Raw genomic sequence first — 19,068 nt, 5'->3', positions numbered from 1 at the left:
GGTGGAGAGGGCAGAGGTGAGGCGGTGTGAGTGGGTGGAGAGGGCAGGGGTGAGGCGGTGTGAGTGGGTGGAGAGGGCAGGGGTGAGGCGGAGCAGAGAGGAGCCGGATGCAGTTTCCTGACTGAGGCTGAACATGAGCTCCGGGGTCAGACATGGACGTGGAGACAGGACCAGGCAGGACGGCGCGGAGAAGTGACACTCTGACACTTTGGGTTCCCGTGGATTTGCCCTGGAGCCAGTGGTGTGCTGGTAAATGCTTATTGACAAGCTCTCTGAAAAGTAAAAAGCCCTGATTTGTAGCATCTGCCGATTTCTCTGGTGTAAATGCTCCCAGGGTGGCAGATGTCAGGCTACTAACAGCAGAACTGGGAAGATGCACGGGCAGCTCTTAGGAGCCCAGGCTGCCTCTGGGACGGCACTGGAAGGGCATCTGACACCAAGGGCAGGGGTCAAGGGAGGGGAGTCCACGGCCACTTCACATCCATTGTCTCATGGGGTCCTCTTCATGGCCTCACAGGGAGGGGCCCTTGGAGCATGAGCAAGTGAGCTCTGGGGCTCCCCTGCCGGGTGCACCTGGTGTGCACATTGGCTGCGACCAGCTTCTCTGTGCCCAGGTGTGGCCATGGCACCTCGGCACCAAGGAGCTTGCGAGTCACTTGTTTCATCTCTGGATCAAAGCGGGACTCTCTGTTTTAAGAGATGCGCTGGGGAGGTGGTCCTGTAGCTCCCTGCCTTTCATGAGGCCCTGGTGTTGCTGGACAGTCTGGCTCATTGGAGGAATTCCTTCATCTTTCCTTTCCTCCCTCCCACCCTCTGGGGGCTGCAGCGCCACCAAACGTCCCCTCCGTCTTCCACGCAAAAAGCCTCTGATGTTTGACAGCAGAGTATCATCCCAAATAGGGGCCTTGAGACTGGGAAGAAGGCGTTGCTAAGGGAAGTGATGCTTCTCCCCAAGCCACGTTGCTGAAGTTAAATGCATTCCCCTGTGTACACAGATCAACAATCTGGAAAATTTAAACATCCTTTTACAGATTGAATTTTTGCAGTAAACGAGCTCTGAAAATCGCCCATGATAACAGCCAGGGGCCGGTCCCCATTTTCCTGACACCCCTTCCCTGCCTGGTCTTCGTCAGGGCCCTGCGGGTGGGTCACAGAGTCCCCGTCATTGACATCCTTGGGCTAATTTTCCAGGCTCTGTTATTCTTTTTTCCTCTCACCTTCTCACATCGCTGTTTCCCTAACCAAAGCCCCTGGCCAGTGCCCTCTACCTGGGGCTGCCTTAGCACATTTTCTGGCTGCCCTCTTGGTCTGGAGGCCTCTTTTGTGCCATCCTTCAAGGCCCAGTCCAAGGCCCAGCTCTTTCTTTTTTGTTTTTACATCTTTATTGGAGTATAATTTCTTTACAATGGTGTGTTAGTTTCTGCTTTATAACAAAGTGAATCAGTTATACATATGCATATGTTCCCATATCTCTTCCCTCTTGCGTCTCCCTCCCTCCCACCCTCCCTATCCCACCCCTCCAGGCGGTCACAAATCACCGAGCTGATCTCCCTGTGCTATGTGGCTGCTTCCCACTAGCTATCTACTTTACGTTTGGGAGTGTGTATATGTCCATGCCTCTCTCTCGCTTTGTCACAGCTTACCCTTCCCCCACCCCGTATCCTCAAGTCCATTCTCTAGTAGCTCTGTGTCTTTATTCCCGTCTTACCCCTAGGTTCTTCATGACATTTTTTTCCTTAAGTTCCATATATATGTGTTAGCATACAGTATTTGTCTTTCTCTTTCTGACTTACTTCACTCTGTATGACAGACTCTAGGTCTATCCACCTCATTACACATAGCCCAGCTCTTTCATTCATAAACCACCGAAGGCTGTGTCTTCACGTGGCTCCTTCCCGACTGCTGTGAGGTCACGTGGAGTCCTGCCTCACCAGGCAGGGAAGACTGGTTTGCTCACCGATGGCTCACCCTCTGGGGAGTCCTGACAGCTCTTCTCCCATATTCACCGACGTCCAGGATACCAGCCCTGGAGTCAGATGGGTGGGGCCCCGGCCCTCCACCTCCACGCTGTGTGTTTAAACCTCATCTGTTATAAAAAGAACACACTTGAGAAAGACGAGTCAAATGTCAGTGTCTGGAGTCGTGGATTACGTGGCATGAACCACCCAGGTGGAGAAATGGAGCCACGTGAAGCCCCAGAAGCACAGGAGATGGCTGTCGAAATGGGTAAGACCGGGGGAAGGGTGAGGAATTTGAGAGCTCCCTTGTCGTGCTATGTCAATAAAGCTCTTTTTGGCCAGTGTAGTTCACTGAGCACTGACTCAGTTTCCCCATCCAGCAAACGGAGTCAGCCACTGTCACTACCTGATCCATCCTTGGGTGTACTGGGCAAATCACTGAAAGTAAGGAAACCTCTGATGTCGGTGCCAGGAGCCAGGTGTCATCTTCAGTTCTGTTATAGGTGGCCCCTTCGGCTGAAAGAGCAGAGAGCAATTTAGATTCCCTTCAAACCATCAGAGGCCTCTTCCTTTCTTACTTCAGGAGGCCTTGATTTCTATATCCTTGAAGGAATACTGGTGTTTTGAAACAGTCCAGCCTCTGGCTTTGTGAAATCCAACCTGAATCCCCATGTTAATGAAGTGAATCATATTTGGGCTAACGATCCCTTTGTTCCAGGGAGAAAATGATTTCTACTGAGTGATAATCTATTTAAAAATGATTACATCTGATTAGCCATTCTTTTATCTTCCACCAGTGCTTATACTTTAATAATGTCTTAAGGAAGAACATTTAGTAGGAGTGTGCAAGAAAAAGGAGACGTTTTCCTCGGCTGACCTTGAAGGAGTCCTCTGGGATTGGTTCATCTTCCGGAATGCCTAATGCTTGGAGTTGTGAAATATATTACGCCTCCCTGACTCGTGGGCACCTAAACTTTGCCTGTTATATACGGCAGGCAGACGTCTTTTGCCCTCCTGCCGATCCGAGAATGTCGCAGTGAGCTTGGGTGCTGTGTGATCCCCTCCCAGCTGAAAGCCTTCTGCACCAGAGAAGGTTGGTATTTGCATAGCAATTAGTTTGTATTCCTACACAAATTTTCATGGATTCAAGTTCTTCATAGAAAGAATGAACCAAAGGGTAAACTGCACCACAGATTAAAGGGCTCATGTCAGGCAATTCTTTGAACAGTTTTTTATGATTTGGAACCATCATTATTTGTAATATTCTCTGAAAAGCCAGCAAATAATTGTTTTCCCCCTACTGATTTCGTTCTTCTCCTCCTAGCAAATATTGATTCTCTTCCCCCCCTCCAAACTCGGTCCTGAATGGAACTGAAATTAACAGGGCTGCCTTTGTTTTAATACAATGAACAAAAACTTGTGTTTGGAGGGTTCTTGTCCTGCCAAAACATCTGTGCATGGCCCAGATGGCAACCGGGTTCTGGAAATAGGGCCTGTGAGTTAGACGCTTCTGCCGAGTCAGCAGAGAGAGGGAATATGCTGAATTTTTATAGGCTCTACAAAAATAGTAACTTTTGAAAACTTCTTGGCAACAGAGGGCTTTTTTTTTCTTCTAATGTGCTAAGAATGTGGGACTTCCCCATTAGATAACTAAGTAGAGAAAAGCCCAATTTATCATCAGAAAGTCTGCTCATAAGTAGTGCTTTAACACTTTGTATCATTAACATATATTAACGTGAATGATGTCACTATGTAAGAGGTATTGATATTTCCTACTTATTGGTGGTAGAGCTATTCTAATCTCTAGGAATTTTTCCTTGCATTGAAAGGAAGTTATAAAGGGGGACTTTATTTGTCAGGAACGTCAAGTGGGGAGATTTTTGTAAAAGATATAGAGGAATTCCCAGCTTGTGTCTTGGAAACTTTTTCTTTGTTATTCCCAGCATTTCCCAAACTGCCAGAACTTTCAACTTCTTGGATGGGACCCGTAGCTTAAGTTATGTCTGAGAAGTGGCAAGAGGCCCTGATGGTTCTTTCTTCAACCTGCAAAACTTTATTGAGTGCCAAATGTGTACCATAGGCCATGAGTAAATGGCAAAGGACAGAGAAAGGAGGGTATAAACTCATCATGTTGCATGCAGTTCAGTTTCCTAGACAGTGTCAGGTCCTGGAGTTAATTGTGTGATTTAATTCTTAAAAAGGCGAGTGTCTTAATGCTGTCCTGGTTGTGGGAGAATGGTCTGCCCTTCCTTCTCAGAAAGCAAGTGTCTCTCAATTCATTATGACAGGGTTTTGAACTTCAAATCAAATTATTCTAGGTATACTTTTGTATTTCACTCCTTTGGTTTAAAATTGTATTTGTGAGTCTTATTCAAGTGTAGTTGTTGTTTGTTTATTTTTATTGCTGTAAGTATTCCAGTATATTGGATTCATACAGTTTACTTATCTGTTCTGTTTTTTGACTGAATTTTCCAGTGAAGTTCTCTAGATCTGGAGTTTTATTTGAGGGAGAAATTTTACTTATAAGTCAGTTTCCTTAATGATTATAGGCTTTCCATTTCTTCTTAAGTGTTGACAAGTTTTTATAAATTTCCCATTTCATCTAAATTTTCAAACTTATTTGCAAAAATTATTGGATTTCTTAAATAATATCGTTATTATCTTTCCCATATCTGAAGACCTGTAATGACGTCCCTTTTCTCATTTTTGACATTACCTATTTATGCCTTCTTTCTTTATTCCTAATGAATCTCACCAGAGTATTGACACTAATATTAGTTTTTTCAAATAACCAATGTGTATATCTGCTGTAATAAATGTTTTCTTTTTTATTCTCTTAATCCGTAGTCCTTTTATTATTCTTTGTTGATATTTTTGTTGTATTTATTTTGGTGTTCTTTTCCAAATATTCTGAGATGAATGGTTAGCTCATTAATTTTTAGTGTTTTTTCCCCTCAGAGACATTATGAGGCTATATTTTGCCCTCTAAATACAGCACTACCTACATCTCACAATTCTGTTAAGTAATATTTGTTGTTGTTCAGTACAAATAATTTCCTATTTCTCTTGTGATTGTTTCAAACCTATGGGTTATTCAGAAGCATATTAATTTCCAATAATATGTGGATTTCTAGCTCTCTTGCTATTATTACAGGCATACTTTGTTTTATTGCATTTCACTGTATTGTGCTTTGCACATATTATGTTTTTGCAAATTGAAGGTTTGTGGCACCCCTGCTTTGAACAAATCTATTGGTGTCATTTTTCTAATAGCATTTGCTCACTTTGTGTCTCTATGTCACATTTTGGTAATTCTCACAATATTTCAAAACTTTCATTATTATTTTGTTATGCGATCTGTGATCAGTGATCATTGATGCTACTACTGTAATTGTTTTGGGGCACCATAAAAGATGGTGAACTTAATTGATAAATGTGTGAATCTGCTCTACTGAACTGCTCTACTGAATGGCTGTCTCCTCATCTCTCTTGCTTCCTTCCAGCCTCCCTATTCCCTGAGACACAACAATATTGAAATTAGGCCAATTAAAAACCCTACAATGATCCCTAAGTGTTCAAGTGAAAGGAAGAGTCACAAGTTTCTCACTTTAAGTCAAAAGCTAGAAATGATTAAGCTGAGTGAGGAAGGCCTGTCAAAATCTGAGACAGGCCTAGAGCTAGGCCTCCTGTGCCAAATTGTGAAAGCAAAGGACAAGTTCTTGAAGGAAATTAAAAGTGCTGCTCTGAGGAACACACGGACAATGAGAAAGTAAAACAGCCTTATTAGGAGAAAGTTTTAGTTGTCTGGTTAGAAGATCAAACCAGCTACAACATTCTCTGAAGTCAAAGCCTAAGCCAGAGCAAGATCCTAACTCCCTTCAATTCTGTGAAGGGCAAGAGAGATGAGAAAGGCGCAGAAGAAAAGTTTGAAACTAGCAGAAGTTGGATCATGAAATTGAGGGAAAGAAGCCATTTTTATAATGTAAAAGTGCAAGTTGAAGCAACAGGTGCTGATGTAGGAGCTGTAGCAAGTTATCCAGAATTATCTTATCTAGCTAAGATAATTCATGAAGGTGGCTACACTGTATGATAGATTTTCAATGTAGATGAAACTACCTTCTATTGGAAGAAGATGCCATCTAGTACTTTCATAGATAGGAGAAGTCAATGCTTGGCATCATAGCTTCAAAGCACAGGCTGACTCTCTTGTTAGGGGCTAATGCAGCCAGTGACCTTAAGGTGGAGCCAATCTTCATTTATCCTTACAAAAATCCTAGGGTCCTTAAGAATTATGCTAGATGTCTCCATGTACTCTAGAAATGGAAAAGCAAAGCCTGGTTTACTGTTTACAATGTGGTTTACTGAATATTTTAAGCCCACTGTTGAGATCTGCTGCTCAGAAAAAAAGGTTCCTTTCAAAATATTACTGCTCATTGACAGGGCACCTGGTCACTCAAGAGCTCTGATGGAGATGTACAATGAGGTTCATGTTGTTTTTATGTCTGCTAACACACATCCATTCTGTAGCCCATGGGTCAAGGGGTAATTCTGAGTTTCAAGTCTTATTATTTAAGAAATACCTTTTGCAAGGCTATAGCTGCCACTGATGGTGATTCCTCTGATGGATCTGGGCAAAGTCAACTGAAAACCTTCTGGAAAGGATACACCATTCTAGATACCATTAATAACACTTGTGATTCATAGGAAGCAGTCAAAATATTAACACCAATAGGAGTTTGGAAGAATTTGATTCCAACCTTCATGGATGACTTTGAGGGGTTCAAGACTTCAGTGGAAGAAGTAACTGCAGATGTGGTGGAAACAGCAAGAGAGCTAGAATTAGAAGTGGAGCCTCAAGATGTCACTGAATTGCTGCAATCTCATGATACAACTTATATGAGATGACGAGTTGCTTCTCATGGATGAGCAAAGAAAGTGCTTTCTTGAGATGGATCTACTCCTGGTGACAATGCTTTGAAGACTGTTGAAATTACAACAAAGGATTTAGAATATTACATAAACTTAGTTGATGAAGCAGCAGCAGGGTCTGAGAGGATTGACTTTAATTTTGAAAGAAGTTCTACCGTGGGTAAAATGCTATCAAACAGCATTGCATGCTACAGGGAAATCTTTCATGAAAGGAAGTGTCAATCGATGCAGCAAACTTCATTGTCTTATTTTAAGAAATTCCCACAGTGACCCTAACCTTTAGCAACCACCACCTTGATCAGTCAGTAGCCATCAACATCGAGGCAGGACCCTACACCAGCAAAAAGATTATGTTTAGTTGAAGGCTCAGATGATGGTTAGCATTTTTCAGCGATAAAGTATTTTTAATTAAGGTATGAACTTTTAAAAATATATAATGGGGCTTCCCTGGTGGCGCAGTGGTTGAGAGTCTGCCTGCCGATGCAGGAGACACAGGTTCATGCCCCGGTCCGGGAAGATCCCACATGCCGTGGAGCGCCTGGGCCCCTGAGCCATGGTCGCTGAGCCTGCGCGTCCAGAGCCTGTTGCTCCGCAACGGGAGAGGCCACAACAGTGAGAGGCCCGCGTACTGCAAAATAAATAAATAAAAAAATAAAAATATATAATTATATTGCACACTTAATAGACTGCAGTATGGTGTTAACATAACTTTTACATGCACTGGGAAACCAAGATATTCATGACTCACTTTATTGTGATATTTGCTTTATTATGGTGGTCTGGAAGCAAACCCACAATACTTTTGAGGTCTACCTGTACTTTGTAGCTTAATCTCTGTAGTGAGAGAACTTGCCCTCTGTAATTCATCCCTTGCTCTATGGCGTAGTATATGGTCAATTAGAAAAAGTGTCCCATATGGATTTGAGAAAAATGTGTATTCTGCTGTTGATGGGCAGAATTCTTGATATATGTTCATTAAATTTGTTAATTTTACTGTACAAACCTGTATACTCACTAATTATTGATCTGCTTTATTTATCTATTACTGAAAAAAGTGTGTTGAAATCTCCTATTATGAGTATATATTTGTCTGTTTCTCTGAGGTCCTGTTAACATTCCCTTTGTATGTTTCAACGCTATGTTATGAGGTGCATATAAATGTAACACTTCGTTGTCATGTATTTTATTTCTATTTTTTAACGCCATAGTACGTTGTTATGGTCATTTAGTCAGTTTATTTACATCCCGCATATATGTTCTTTGCTCCTTGAGGTTTAGATCATTCATCTGAGATTATTTTCCCTTAAAAATTTCCTTTAGTGAGGGTCTGCTGGTGGGAAATTCTCTGTTGTGTTTTATTTGTTTATCCGAAAATGTCTTTATTTCTTCCTCATTCTTGAAAGATATATTTTCTGATTATAGCATTCTAGAATTCTAGATTGCCATTTTTTCCCCTCAATACACTGAAGATTTCATTCCACTGTTATCTGGCTTCTGTTGTTGTTAAGAAGTTAGCTAACTTATATTCCTTTGAATAAACTACTTTTTTTTTCCTCTTTTAGATTTTAGATATTTTTCCCTTGTCTTTAGTGAAATGCAGTCTCATTAGAGAATGTGTCTAGCTTTAGTACTTAAACTTAATGTTCATTTATCAACTGTTCTATTAAATATTTTACTTCTCTGCTTCTCTGTGGTACATTTTGGATAATTTCTTCTGAGTTTTCTTCCAGCTTTCTCATTCTCTCCTCAGCGGTATCAAATAACTTGTTAATTATACCCTGTATTTTGACGTCGATTATTGTATTTTAAATTTCTATAAGTTCTGAATCTTTTTCAAATCTGCTAAGACACATGCTCCAGTTTCCTGTGTGCTGTAGAGATTTTCAAGCTTGTGTTTTACTTCTTTGAACATAGTACAGACGTATATTAAAATCTGTGACTGAAAATGACAGTCACAGAAAAAGACTGAATCTTTTCAGGTCAGATTTCACAATTTATTCTTTCTACATGCCTCACTGATGGTGACTTGTTTTGTCTTGTGTTTGATCAGTTTTTATGGGAAGCACTCTTTTCTTAAAAATTTATGTGGACATTCTTTGAGGCTTAAAATGAAGAATGTACTCCTCCAGAGACAATATGCATTCTTTTCTGTACAATTTTTAGGGGAATTTATAGTACAGGAACACCTTAAAATAAATTCAAAACTTGAGGATTTATGAACCATACAGGTGACGTAAATTTGGGCTGCAAATTCTACTAGGGCTGGTATCGTTAATACTTTCTCAGGGACTGTATTACCCCTGCTCCAATCAGAACCAGAACAGTTTTTCTGCTATGGCTTTTTCTGTTTTTTCCTTACCTAGGAAGATATAGTCCTTTGTAGACCAAACTTTGCAGACATGAAGAATGGGAGTCTTCAGTCATACTTCTCCACGTGGTGGGGCTGATCTTTGACTTCAACTTCCCCATTCACAACCCCATCCTCTTACTTACATGATCTTATTCTCATATGTTGAATTCTCCCTCTATTTAAAACCCCATTAATTTGTTCTTATTATTTTTAAAATTAATGTTTATTTAGGTTTATGTACATACTTATTAATTTTGTTGCTCTTTATTCCTACCTGTATTTCTAGCTTTCTCTCTGAAATCATTTTCTTCTTCTTGAGGAAAATTTTAGCATTTTGTTCAATAATAGAGTGATGTTGATGAAGTTTCTCAGTTTTTGTCTGCGAGTAGGTAGTCATTATTTTACTTTCATTCTTAAAAGATTTTTTCACTGAGAATGTGACATTAGGTTGATAGTTATCTTCTTTGAGTACCTTAAAGGCACCTTAAAAACTCTTTCTCTTCTAACTTTCACTGGTTCTGTTGGGACTGTTCAGTTGTCCATATAATAGTTGCTCTTTTGCAGATAACAATTTCTGTTTCCAGTTGTTTTTAAAATAGTTTTTCTTGTCTTTGTTCTTCTGCATTTTCATTGTGAAGTGTCTAGGTATGATTTACTTTTTCTTTATCTAGTCTGGAGTTCACTAAACTTTGTGAATCATTTGTAAATTGATGTCTTTCATCAGTTATGGAAAATTCTCAGTTATTATCTTTTCAAAATTGCTTCTGCCCTACTCTCTCTCTTCTCTTCTCTTCTCTCCTCTCCTCTCCTCTCCTCTCCTCTTCTCCTCTCTTCTCTTCACTCTCTCTGGAACTTAAACTTAACATGCATTAAATTTCTCACTCAATTCTCTATATATCTTACCTTTTTATTTTTCTTCCTTTGTATTTCATTTTGGATATTTGTTTCTTATCTGTCTTCTAGTTCACCAATTCTCTCTTTAGCTATGCATTTCAAAACTGCTGTTAAACCCATCCATTCAGTTTTTTTGAAAAGAAAATCAGTTATATCAGTTATTCTATTTGTCAATACTTTTTAAATTTTGGAGGTCCTTCAGGAATATTTTCCAGTTCTCTGCCAAAATTTTCACTCTTGTCTTTATCCTCCTTGAGCACAATTATTTTAGAGCCTGTGTCTTTTCATCTCAGTATTTGAAGCACATGCTTATCTTTTTAAATTGACTGCTGTTTCTGCTGGGTTTTGTTTGTATTGTCTTATCTCCTATGCCTGGTTATCTTTGATTTTGTGCTGGGCATTGTGTTTGAAAAGTTGTTGTAGAATTAATTGGAGAGCTAGGGATGATGCTATTTTCATTCAGAAAATATTTTTATTGTGTCTGTCAGGCACCTAGGGATACTAGCAAGGGGGGAAATACCTGAGATTTTTTGAGTGATTCAGATGACTCACAACCAACTACAGTCTGTTCAAGGGCTCCTTTACTTCTAATTCACCTTACATTCAGATACAGCATGTTTGATTCCTGTTCTAAATGATGGGGGCTTAACAGTGCCTCCAGTCTCAGTGAGCTCTGGTCTCTAATTTTTGAATCCTAACCCTGGAGGCTGTCAAAAGCATGAACATGGATCCAAACGCTGGGCTCAGCTCTGTGGAATTCTTTCTTCTTCCAGATCATAGTCTGGTAATTTTTCATTACCTGTCATTTTATGTTTGCTATCTTATCTTCATTATTTTGCTAACACCTCTAAGTAGATGGTTTTCTTATATTTTATCTAGCTTTTCTATTTGTCCTCAGAGTGGAAAGTTTTTTACAATTACCTAGTTTGCCATTTCTGGCATTGTAAGTCATTGTATCATTAAATATATATATCTTTTGGTTAAAGACTTCTAATTTAATTGCTCTGTGCTAAGAAAACTTTATTTGTATGACAGTTTTTGAAATTTGATAAAACTTCGTTTATGATCTAGCTCATGGTCAATTTTTATGTAAGTGCTTCATGTGTGCTTGGGGAAGATGCATCTTCTCTAACTGTTAAGGATGTATTTCTACATGTGCCTTATAAATAAGGCATTTTATGATTACATTCTAATAGTCTATATAGTTATGAACTTTAATCTTTTAAAGCTATCAAGAAAGGTATACTGAAGACTATTACTATAAAGTTTATTTAATCAAAATTTCCTTATAGTTCTCAAAATATATAAAGCAAAAGTCAGTAGACTGTTTTATTAGGTTCCTAAATGTTCCCAGTCTGCCATACTTTCAGAATTCATCTATCCTCTCAAATTTCTTGGTGACTATGAACTTGGCTTCTAAATAGTTTTTTTCATATTTTATGCATATTTGTCTCACTAGAGTCATTGCTCTTTGCCACCCACCTGCCTCTTCTTCACCCTGATGCTGCATCCCATGCTTCTGTTGAGTTTGTGTTGCCTGCCCACATGGGTAGCCCATGTGGGCTGTATTGCATTTCTTCATCAAGCTGTCTCTCTCCTTTCTCCACCTCTGCCATGTGGGCTGCATGGCTGGGCTGAGTCTAGTGAGTGTGTGGATGTGTGGGCTTGCTGGAGACTTCCCTCTAAATGCATGGCCAGGAATGGTCCCGCAGCAAGCTCGGGTGTTGTGGAGATTCCTTGTGGCAAAGATCTCACTTCACTCACTGTGCTGTCCTTTCCCAGTCGCCCTGGTGCGAGTGCTTGGCCAGCTGCTCTGGACATGGGTCGCTGGTGGAATTCCCACGTCCTGCCTTTGCTTCCCAGTAGCTGCTTCCAGATTGTCCTTCCATGCCTCTCCTTTGCTGGTGCAATCTCAGGGGCTTCTGTGTCTGCAATGAGATATCTTTGCAGAGGCATGGAAGGGAGGCATGGCCGTGGAGGCCAGGCATTAGGGAGGTCCTTTGCTTTCCCTGCATTTGCCCTGGTGGCCTCTGTTACACAGGGGATGCCCACTCTTCTCCGTATCTTTGCTCAGCAGGGGCTGTGCCTGGGGGAGCAGGAGCCACTGACCGCTGCCCCCTTCTGCTTGGCATGGCTCACAAAGTGTGTCCGTGTGGACCTCTCAGACTGTCCCCAGCCTGCTCTGGTCTCCAGGCCCTCCAGCTCCAGGCTGGGGGGTTTCCCATAGTTACCATCGCAGTGCACCCCCTCTGGGCCTGCACGGACCACGGGTCAGATTCAGATTGCCCCGACCCATTTTGTGCTCAACTCATCCTATCTGTGTCATGCGTTGCAGAGGTTTCTCAAAGACTGTTTCATTTACAATCCTCTGTTTCCAGGTGTTACTACAGATTGTATTTCAGTTTACATTTATTTGGTCATTTCAGTGGGTTTTCAGACAATGGAAGCAAACACATGGGTACAAGATGTCTGAGGTCTCGAGTGGTCTTTTTGGATCAGAAAAACAAACAGCAAATGAACACACCCCTGATCGCTGACAAGAGCTGCAAAATAGCCAATCGATGCCCCACGTGATTCTGTGAATGGAGAACAGGGTCTGAGCACCAAGCTCCCTCCCCACGCCCCTCCCTGGAGCCTCAGCTTATCTGTCTCTCTAGCTGCAGAGATGCACCAAAGGAGAAAGCACAGGTTAAAGGTAAAAGCCAGACAGGCTGGTTTCAATTCTAGCTGCTACTCCAGGGAGGTATTTAATAATGGGAAATGGGAAAAATCAGAGGGGAAGTTGCATATAAAGGAAGTAGGGGCAGTCAGCTCGGACTGAACCTGGCTCCGTCTGAAGCCCAGGCAGCCATCCCTTCCCGGCTGGAGACATCCACATGCTCTGCAGAGTGACTCCCAAGGGCCATGTGTGTTCCTGGGGGCGGCAGGCCCAGGCTCGAGGAGTGGAAGTAGATGAACAGACCTCGGATGGATGGAGTCTGTCTGCACACCGCTCTCTATTGAACAGGGACATGGAAGGCGTGGGGAGGAGGGAGGCGGTTCCACAGAACCCCAGACCTGACAGAACAGGCCGTGGTCAGCTCCGGATCATCTGCTTGGTGTCGATTGTGGGGGGACACAGGAGAGTCCCCTAGATTGGTGGTTCTCAAGCCTAACCCTGCACACAGATATCTTGGGGATCTTATCAAAACGCAGATTCTGATTTGGCGGCTGTGAGGGTGTGGACCTGGGCCAGGGGCCCGAGAATCTGCATTGCTCAGCGCTCCCAGGGGATGCGGAGGCTGCTGGTCCGGGGACCACAGGGCTGTTCCTGAGCACAAGGTACCCTAGGAGCCCCTCCGTCGTGTGGCTGAGCTCCGCACAGACCAGTGATTCCTCAGACTGGTCCTGACTCTTCTTGTAACCATGTGGATGCATAACATTTGGTCTATTCGTTTGAAAACAGCCTCACTGCTTGAGATCAGTCCTATTTTCTAGATGACAGAATTGTCTGTGGATATTCTCTGGAAATATTATTACTCCCTTTGGATCCTCACAGGCGTCCACAGCTGCGATTACTGCCGTCAATGTCATTGCTGTTGGCATAATCACTAAATGCCTTTGTAATTCTGCAAATTACTCCTCATCTTTAGAAATAACAGTAGGTAATTGTAACAACGCAGCCCGCCTTCCCCTGGGCCCCGGGTGGCCTAACGGATCAGGATCACTCCGGTCCCATTAAGCGGAGATAATAATCCCGAGATAATTCCCGCCCAAAGCTTAGGGAGGAGCTGGGGAGAATCGAGCCATTTCCCTTCCTGGAATATCCTGGCTGCTTTTCATCCCGGCAGACAGAAGACAGTGCCCTGCGTGTGTCCGCGCTTCCCACCTTAACAAGGGAGCACGCGCCCTGCTTGGCATTTTATTGCTGGAGCAGAGGTCACAGGTCAGTCATTCGAATCAAGTGATCGTGGCCACTGGGGACTCATTTGTAATAGGAAATCCATTTCCTGGCAAAATTGTCCAATGATAGATAACAAATTGCTCCTACAGTCTCCCGACTTCCCATCCAGCAGACGGAGGGGCTGGTGGCACATGGTTTGGAAAACACAGAGCAGGTTCTCAGGCCTACTGTGGCCCCAGAAGGTGCATCCAGGACCCCAAGAAAAGTGGCTCCGGGCCGGTCCCCAGCGCCCTGCTGTGCCCGAGCCTGGAGCTCCCTGCGGGTATAACCAGTATTCCAATTCCACGCTGGGCGCTGCCCCCGATGGCCGACTTCAAACACGGGCCCTTCATTTTGCTGCAGCCACGGCTCCGGTGACATGAGAAGCTGCCACGATGCGGGTGGCTGGGGGCTCTCGTGCTTCTTATTTGGATGCTCCGTGGGCCCGTCACTGCTGCGGTCCTGCCTGGAGAGTGGTCATGGGCTCCCTCGCCTGGTGGCCCTGCATCGCTGGGCGAGGGCTGTTGTTGTAGGGGGGCCGCCCCCCAGGCTCATTCTGCCGTGGGTTTGAGTTTTAAATTACCTTCCTCCCTATGAGTGTGCTTTATTCCCACTCTAAATGCTGTTGTCAGATGTGTTAATTCACGTATTTAAACAGAAATTTAGCAACCGGCAGAAGATCAGCTAAACGTAGGGCATCTTTCTAAACAGGCCCTTGAGTGTCAGGCTGTGCTCACGGCTCCTGACACGGAGCTCGGGTGGCCGCTATCCATGGGAAACCGCTTTGCAGGGCAGGAGGGCCCGGGCTCATGCACAAGAGGTGTGAGCTGGGAACACGGAGGCCCCCGGGCCCGCAGAGAGGAGCTGGGCATCACGCTGCACATGCATCCTACCCTGCTTGTTGGGCCTGTTTCGGGATCCCTGTTTCCGGGGTCCTGCACCATCACAGGTGGCTCCAGAGCTCCCCTTTGCCTCTTGACCTTGCTACTTGTAAGACAAGGGGTTTGGACTGCATGTCTCAGAAACTCCCTTTAAATGAAGCCCCTGTGGACCCTGGAAAGTGGGGTGGGGTAGACTGAGAGGTGGGGACCTCTCGGAGGGAGTCAGGGCTGGCCCAGGCGCATCTGAGGTGCTGGGGACCAGCCCCGGACCCTTTGTTCCAGGCCAGGACGATGCTCCCGGCTGCTCCTTGGGGAGGGTGTGCCTCGTTTCTTTGGGCGCACCGTCCTACCAGGAGGAGAGGCTGTCTCCCAGGGGTGCCGGAGACACCCTTGCTCCCCGCCACTCTGAGCTGGGGCCTGAGGCTGATGCCGCCCCTCTGGCAGGGCGACAGGGTAGGGGTGGCTCCTTGGTCCCCCGCCCACTCGGTCACAAGCCTAGAAACTCCACTTGGCAGAAGCAGGAGAGCTGACACAGGTGAGAACGCCCCGTGGATTCTAGGGGCTCCCAGGGACCAAGAGCCTGGACCGCAGGGTGGCCTCAGCCCTTGCTCCCAATCCTGTGACAGGTGGCTAGTCCCGCAGGCGCTCCCTCAGAATCCTCCACCCAAGGCTCCAGGAAGCCTCTCCCAATCAGTCAGAATTGGCAAACAAGTTGAAACCTATTTGCCATCTCAGCAGAGATGGGGGGCTGCCACCCTGGGGGTCCTCACAACTGCCATCCTGGAGGAGAAGGTGTAGGGGCCTGTTAGGCAGGGGAGGGTGGGGCTGTGACCGTAACCCGGGGGAGGGGGAGGGTGGCTGAACTGCGGTGACAGCGGGGGCGGAGCCGAGAGTGGTGGGGGCAGCACGGGGGCAGCCTTGCCCTGGACCTTGGGACCCGGAGCCAAGGGGTGCCCCTCAGCGACGAAGGAGCCTGGAGAGGGGGCAGATGTGTGGGGTGGAGACCTCCACTCCAGGGGCCGTGGGCCCTCCTCGTGAGCTCCGAGGAGAGGCTGGGTGGGGTTGTCTATGCTGGGAGATCCCAGCGGAGAGGCTGGGTGGGGTTGTCTATGCTGGGAGATCCCAGCGGAAAGCCCAGGAGGAGGTCAGTTAGGGCAGCCTCAAGGTAAAGGGAGAGACCCACGCAGGCACATAGCTGCCTGGGGGCAGGAGCAGGACGAGGTGGAGACAGTGATGGGGGACACAGAGGTGGCATTTCTAAGTGCTCCCAAGTGGCACTTCTGCTGCTGGCCATCAAGAAGCCATTTGGAGTAGAAAACTCTGGGCTGCACCTCTGTGTGCTGGGGCTGGGAGGTAAGAGGCTCTGGGGAGGGAGATGGCAGGGGACAGACAGCGTGCCCAGAAGCCCTCAAAGACACCTGCGGGTACGTGGCGGGCACCTGGGGGGAAACTGAGGTCACCTGGTGGGCATCTGGCTAGCATCTGGTGGGTACCTGAGGGCACCTGCTGGGCACCTGGTGGGCACCCGGCTGACCCGCGTGCAGACCTCATCGCTCCCCTAACCCCCATCCACGTCACCCCAGGACTTCTGTGAGTTGTGAGGAGCTCAAGGTTGGGAAGCAGAGAAGCTGTAGTCTCTCATCTCTCCCCTCTGAATAAGCCACATGGAGTAAGTTAAGACCAAAGTTCTCAGGTTTTGTGCCTCTCAGCAAGGGTTTATCAAAGCCCACACAAGGTGGCAGTTTGAAGCACCTGTGCCACTTTAATCTTTTACAGCCAGTTTCCACTTGGTTCCACATGCTCCAGGGCCACCCTTCCCCACTTGCCCGTCTCCTTGGCCCCATGCAGCTGAAGCCCCGTCATCAGGGGAGAAACTCATTCAGAGAGGCGGGTGCTGAGCAGAGGGGCTGAGCCATGCTGGTGAGTGTGGCTTTCATCTCAGGACCAGCTGGCGGACACCAAGGACCTTTCCTGACTGTGGTCCCCTACGGCGCCCCCCTCCAGCGTTCATCTCTGGTCCTGGAGCAGGCGGCCCGGGTACGCCCTGCTCACTTCTCCCCCACTTGGTAGATGTCAAGGTGCTAGTTACTTGCAGCAGGACTCAGCTTTACTCGTAGCAAAGGAACCAGCACAGGAAAGGGACAATAGCCCCTGGGGACACTCCGTGGGGAGCCTAGTGGGTGCCCCTGGGCCCTGCCTGGGTAGGAAGAGTGATATGCCTGCATCTCGGATGTCAGACTTGGGTCCTAGACTGACAGGCAGGCGCTCCTGCCTTGTCTGGGCTTGGGTGTGTCCTTGGCTGAGTCACGGAATGAGGGTCCGGGCCGAGGGCGACAGAGGTGGCCTGCACGGTGGTGGGCGGGTAGGCCTCTCTGAGGAGGTGGCGTTGGCGCTGGGACCTCACCTTGTGCAGCGTGCACGGCTTGGCAAGGCCTGAGGCGGATGGTGTCCTGTGTGTTCCCAGTCCCAGGAGGAAGGAGTTGGGGCTGAAGGAGCGAGAGTGGCGGATGCGGCGGGAGGGGTGAGCTGGAGCTGATGCAGGTTCTCCGAGGGACGGTAGGGACCGGGGGGGCCCACAGGGGGGTGGGGACCGAGGGGGAGTTTGAAGCAGAGGGGTGACATGATCTAATTTTGTGCTAAAATGTCCACCTGTGTTGCTCTGGGAAGAATCGCCCGTGTGCGTGTGTGCGCGCACGCGTGTGTGTGTGGTGCCGGGTCAAGAGTGGGGCGCCGGATGGACCTAGAGATGATCATAGTAAGTGAAGTGAGTCAGCCAGACAAAGGCAACTGTCATATGACATCATTTACACGTGAAATCTACAAAAATGATACGAATGGATTTGTATACAGGACAGCAGCAGACACGTAGACATAGAAAACAAACTCATGGTTACCGAAGGGGAAAGGAGGGGGGAGGGATCAATTAGGAGTTTGGGATTAATATATACACACTACTATATATAAAATAGATAAACAACAGGTCCTGCTCTATAGCACAGGGAGCCTCCTCAATATCTTGTACTAACCTATAACGGAAAATAATCTGAAAAAGAATGTATAATATATATATGTATATGTATAATTGAATCACTTTGCTGAGCGCCTGAAACTAACACACTGTAAATCAACCATACTTCAACAAAAATTAAAAAAAGAAAAGAGTGGGGCGTAGGGCCGCCCTGGTGAGAGACGCCAGAAGGTCCATCAAAGAGGTCATGAGTCACGGGGACCACATTCTGTGCCGGTTTTGAAGTTCGTTCTGGGACCATTGGCTCATGGGGCAGGTGTAGCATGAGAGGAGGAGGGAGGTCAACACCGGTGCCCAGATTTCATGTCTGAGCAAACGAAGGTAGGGTGTGAGCCAGAGCAGACGTGTGGGGGAAGCAGGTATGGGATGGAAAGCCAGGAGCTCCCTTTTGGGTGTTTTCCTCGACTGGGTTCCCTGGAAACTGGCCCTGAGATGGAGGCTGCGGAGCTCAGGTCTGTGCGGGGCAGGGCCAGTCCCTGTTCCCTCCCTGGTGTCAGTGGGTGCGGATAGGAGAGGGGCTACACCTTGAAAGTACCTTGGTCCCAAAGGGAGATGTAGGGGTGCCCCAAGGTCTGCTCATCTGCCCCCCAGGTCTCCTCGTGTCCTATGGTGAGTTCACCCCATCTGGGAACATATCCTTCTGAATCGGTCCATATTGTTTTCTGGACAAAGGTATAGGGAAGGTTAGTGAGATGAACCGTAGCCCCAGTTAGGGCTGTCTTTGTCCCTTTAACATCGAAAATGAACAGGAAGAGCAAAAATGTGCCCCAGAGCATCACCTGGGCTTCTGCCTCTGCTGTGTGCCAGCCGCCGCCCACCTCCTTCTGCGGAGGGTTGATGACCCCGCCAGGAGGGCAGGTCCGTTCCTTGCCTGCTGGTCCCTTGGTGGAAGCAGGCTCCTCTGGACCCACACAGTCTAAATTTTGCAAGGATGGGAAGATTTCCAAAGTGATGTCACTGGCAGTGACAGTGAGCAGGGCTAGATCAAAGGGGCTCTCCAAGAAGGCCTTCTTCTATGTGGTGGGAAGCATGAGCTGCCATAATTTGTACTTTGAAGGGGGTGTCCCAGCATGGCCCCAGTCACTGAGTCCTGGAAAACTGAACTG

Source organism: Monodon monoceros, unplaced genomic scaffold (genome assembly GCF_005190385.1).
Source record: "Monodon monoceros isolate NGI ecotype Baffin Bay Population unplaced genomic scaffold, NGI_Narwhal_1 Super_Scaffold_16, whole genome shotgun sequence".
Lineage (NCBI taxonomy): Eukaryota > Metazoa > Chordata > Mammalia > Artiodactyla > Monodontidae > Monodon > Monodon monoceros.
This window is presented reverse-complemented; position numbering follows the sequence as displayed.